General features: G+C 41.2%; 1 long non-coding RNA gene across 1 annotated transcript; it reads left to right on the forward strand.

Moving 5' to 3' along the window:
- Window positions 1-905: 905 nt before the first annotated feature.
- On the forward strand, window positions 906-4,842 carry LOC142470840 (uncharacterized). Its single transcript, XR_012789346.1, has 3 exons — window positions 906-1,061; window positions 4,297-4,457; window positions 4,622-4,842. It is a non-coding gene; the product is annotated as an uncharacterized LOC142470840 (long non-coding RNA).
- Window positions 4,843-5,222: the final 380 nt, after the last annotated feature.

The raw sequence follows: 5,222 nt of genomic DNA on the forward strand, positions 1-5,222 counted from the left end.
GCACAGGCCAAGGAAGGGACAGGGACACAGACAGGGACAGGAACAGGGACAGGGACGCGGAGAGGAGAGGGAGAGGGCAAGGAGATGAGAGGAGAAGAGAGAGGAGAGAAGTTGTGCCTCGTCCTCGTTTGTACAGGGAGAGAACCATGTTAGATGGGATGAGTGAGGAGGAGATTACAAGTCGGTATCGTTTGAGTTCAGCAGCAATCTTAGCTCTTTATGAAGAGATACGTGTAGATTTAGATTTTGTGACAGCCAGAGGTCGTGCAGTCCCTGGGCTTGTTAAAATGCTGTGCTCATTACATTATCTTGCTTCCGCGTCATTCCAGACAACTGTGGGCATAGTTGGCGGGGTCTCGCAATCTACATTCTCGCGGGCCTTTACCCAGTTTCTATGTGCACTGAATAGACGCGCTAGGAATTATATTCATTTTCCTACAGAGCACACAGAGTGGCTGGAAGTCAGGAATGGCTTTTATACCATAGCCGAGATACCATGTGTGATGGGTGCAATAGATTGCACCCATGTTGCTTTGATCCCGCCTAGTCAGAGTGAGCATGCTTACCGCAATCGTAAGCACTACCATATGTGGGCGACACTTTGTTTTTATATGTTGAATGCTAAACAATGAGGTGTGTGTGTGTGTTACAGTTAGTGTAACATGTTGAAATTATACTTTAAAAGCGAAAATAATCTATGATTTAGGACTCCGTCACCAATGTGTACTAATGGTTCGTCATGTAGTATATTGCTATAGGAAATAATGTCTTTGTGCACGCTACATGTAAGGCTGTCTGCAATGTTAAGCTGTATCCACTCATTTGGCTAACAAATTGTGTCTATTATTAATGTACACATATATCATTTGAGTAAAGGCCTAACGAAATTTGTATTTACCATTCTTGTAGAAGTCAAAACTGATTTGGCTGCAACAACTCGCTCCAGGAAGGCACAACAGTATCATCCATGGTTGAGGCAACAGTTGAATCCTGAATCACACACATCTCCGTGAGGCCGTCATATGGATCTGCAGTGGCTTCTTCAAACAAGACGTCTGGAGGTACGTACAGTTGTTGGTTGTTTTCACATCCACATTTGCATTGGCCATATAAGTTTGGATACATATCATAGTCGTTATGTCCATCATGCATCTGGTCTTGATGAATGGACGGTGCAGGTATATCAGCAGACGCGACAGTCTGTGCGGCTTCAATTTAACTGGTATTAGGCAAAAATATGCTATTTAACAGAAGATATGTTCCATGTTCCATGGTAAGTTTAGATGATGAAGCAACATGCCAGCATCCATATCGTTGATATTGACGATCATGGACACGCTCAAAACATTCATTTGCGGATAAAGTGAAACGTACAGAAGTTTTAACATTTCTTTGTTTGTCTGGTTCTTTGTAGTATGGATATTTTTTTTGGATCAAGTCATAGATTTCTCCCACCGTTGCCTTTTTGTGTGGCGTTGACTCGATTGCTTCATAAATCAAAAATATGTATGATTTACGTGGATGGCTGTGCAATGTGGAAGCTCCTGCCATTTCTTCTCTCTTCAAGTGTACAGTGTCTAAGTTGAACGCATACGGATGTCTGCTGAATGTGTGAATAGTTACATGTTATCTTCGTGGTTTGTTCCAAGGTTATAATACAACCTAACAGTTATACGCCTAGGTTTTCTCCCACAAAAACTTGTTACACACAATTGGCTGAAATTCTTTGTCTAAGATACCCTCTTTTCACAGGAATCAAAACTTTACTTTCGGCTTAGGCAATCAAAATGTGCAAAACAAGGTTACACTTTTAATTACAATAACAATGTGTGTGAAATCATCTACAGTGCTATGATGGACAGATTTCTACTTACACTTAGCTAAAATTAACCATACACACATCTCTCTCTTTGTCTCTATCTGTTTTTCTCTCTCTCTTTCTCTCTCTCTCTTTCTCTCTCTCTTTCTCTCTCTCTCTGTTTGTCTCTCTGTTTGTCTCTCTGTTTGTCTCTCTTGTTATATAGATATATATATAAAAATATATATAATTAGATATATATATATAAATATATATATCTATATATATTTAACTATATATTGTGTGTATATATATAGTATATATATATGTCTATATATATATGTGTCTGTATATATGTCTATATATATGTGTGTGTGTGTGTGTGTGTGTGTGTGTGTGTGTGTGTGTGTGTGTGTGTGTAAGACATGTAAATGAACATACAGTAATATTTACAGTTGCTATATATATATAGATATATATATAGATAGATAGATATATCGATATTTCTACATTGAAGGCCTTGTTGTGTGCAAACAGGCCTTGTTGTAATTATCTTAACAGTTCATTAAAGTTTATAACATTACTGGGTCAGTATGTTTGAGGGTCTAATTGAGTCAGCTGTGTAGAAGTTGTATTTAACAGCAAACAAGTCCTCTTTGCAGCCATGAAGGCCTGTACTGTTCATTCTGATTATATATATATATATATATATATTATATATAGAGTGCAAAACTAAAGACATAGATGTGTGTAAGCAGGCCTTAGTGTAATCATATTCAAAGTTAAATACAGCTGAGTGAATTAGGGGCTCACTCATACTGATACCATAATTGTAGCGTGTGCTAACATTTAGATCTCATTAACACAAGGCCTGTTTGCTGAAAGAAGATTAAAGTAAGTAATGTCTTACAGAGTTAAGACACAAGAAAACATAACATTAAAATGTATGTTCTTCTCTCTTCTCCCCCTCTCTCTCTCTGCCTATCCTTTACAGTACTAATACTGCTGCGGCCAAGTTTATTCGAGCATTTGCCCGTTCTTGGCCGCAGCAGTAGCCTGGCGCGCGCCCGAGGGTGACGGGCGCGCGCCGAAGCAGCGGAAGAGCGCCCTCCGATCGGGGCGCTCTCCCTACCGCTGCCGGGTCCGCCGGGTCCCCCGGAACCCCCTGCCGCCGTCCCCCACATCGCGGGACACCAGGGCTCCCTCGGGGAGCCCTGGACGCGCGTGCAGGGGGCGCAGGCTCCCGAAGACGCGTGACCGCGCGTCTATGACGCGCGGCACGCCGAGGGGCGGCCACTAGCAAGCCGGGAAATCTCCCGGCTTGCGGATCTGGCCGATGCGCAATAAAGCGTGTCGGTAGTGTATAAGGGGTTTGATCTAAGATCCTCCTAAAACTGTTAATTCTCCCGGACGGGATCTACATAGTAGAATCTAAATGCATAGGAGGTTACAAAATACTAGGGGCAGATCGCCTCTTCTTGATCAATCAACCTTGAGATGCTTCGGGTTGTTCACTTTTAAATGTATATGTTAATTAAGTTTACTGTCTATAAACAACCATGTGATGTGAATGTACCCCTGTCAGAAAACAATAAAAATGTTTGAAATAAAAATGTATGCTGTTATATGGGTACTTACTTAAAGTTGTATGTCAATAATATTAGCATGAAATGACTATCTACATTACAAAAATAACCCAGATACATCTCATCTTGAACAAGAGCTAAGTGAATGTCATCTTCCATTAACATGCCAAGTGTGTAATAATGTTATACCATGAATCAACTGATGATTAATAGATATTCATATGTTATAAAATATGCCTTCATTCAGTCAGTGAGCATTTATAAACATTCATGTGTACAAGGACATACTTGAATGTTATCAAGCATCTGTACATGATCATACATACACTATGCATGAAATAGTCTGCAGTAAACAACACCAGGACACCAACAAATTTAGTCAATGTGCTTATTTATTTTTGTTTATCCTTTTGAGAGCGAGTCACAGGCCTGCTTGTTGGCTGTTGTATTTGCCTTTTCCCTCTGCCAAGTACTCTGGCCTTAACTGTACCACTTGTGCTTGCCTGTGGCAGTTCAGTGGCACTGGGTGTGGGCTGTGGCACTTCAGGGGCACTAAGAGTGGGCTGTGGCACTTCAGGGGCACTGGGTGTGGGCTGTGGCACTTCAGGGGCACTAAGTGTGGGCTGTGGCACTTCAGGGGCACTGGGTGTTGGCTGTGGCACTTCAGTGGCACTAAGTGTGGGCTGTTGCACTTCAGGGGCACTAAGTGTGGGCTGTGGCAATTCAGGGGCACTGGGTGTGGGCTGTGGCAGTTCAGGGGCACTGGGTGTGGGCTGTGGCAGTTGTGAAACACTTGCTAAACATTGCAAGAGTGATGGTGGAGCACTTTCTTGTTTTGTTTTTTAATCTTCTTCCAAAAGCTGGTTATTAGTAATTGTTGCCCTAACTTTCTTTTGCGTGTCTCATTTGTAGGTGTCGGTTCCATATTTTGAACAAATGTAAGCGGTTGGATGTTGACAGGGACCTGCACAGAACTTGCACCTACTGTACCGGTATCATCCAGAACTGGGGAATGAAGAACTGATGACTCGGGAGAAAAAGTAGCAGCATGTAAAGATCCATCCTCTGATGGGGTAAAGTGGAATTGTTGTTCTCTTGCTGTACTCCGAAACTGATTTGCTTGGCTTACATTCAGAACTAGTGCTTGTAATGTCCTGTTTACATTTTGGATTTCTTTAGGAACTTGGATGATGACTTGTTTAATTTGTGACATTTCTGATATTGACCTTTCATGCAGTGACAGCATCCTTTCAAGCATTGACATCATTTCTGAATGGCGACGATTTTCTTCACCCAAGATTCGTTCTTCAGAAGCTGCAATAGCTGAGTAGGTGTCACGAGCAGGAGGACTTGAATGCTGTGTTAATCCAGGAGTGTCAACATCTTCATGGTCACTTGAGTGAATTTGTCCTTGAGCGGCAACATCTGGTTCTACAAATAAAGAAAGACATTATGAACTGCCATGGAACTTTAACTTTGTTTTCACTATAATGATAGTTGTTCTCATAGTGGAACACATAACATGTACAGTATCCATAATTTTTTATTTATGTCCAATTAAAAGATGATGCTTGAAGTAACAATGATGTTTCGACTCAGTGTGAAAGAAGAATGAATTAAAGGTTGTTGTAACATCACAACTCCTAGCTCATACTTTAAAACACACACAATACATGTTGTCAGGAAAAACTACATCTTCTGTGACACTAACTGATGTGAAGTTCATTACATGTGAAAGGCATTTATTTTGCATGGCAAATAAAATTCTTCAAATGTACACATTATATGTGCTGCACCTCATACACTCACCTTCAGGTGACACAGGAGCTGCAGAAGCA

Source organism: Ascaphus truei, chromosome 1 (assembly GCF_040206685.1).
Source record: "Ascaphus truei isolate aAscTru1 chromosome 1, aAscTru1.hap1, whole genome shotgun sequence".
Lineage (NCBI taxonomy): Eukaryota > Metazoa > Chordata > Amphibia > Anura > Ascaphidae > Ascaphus > Ascaphus truei.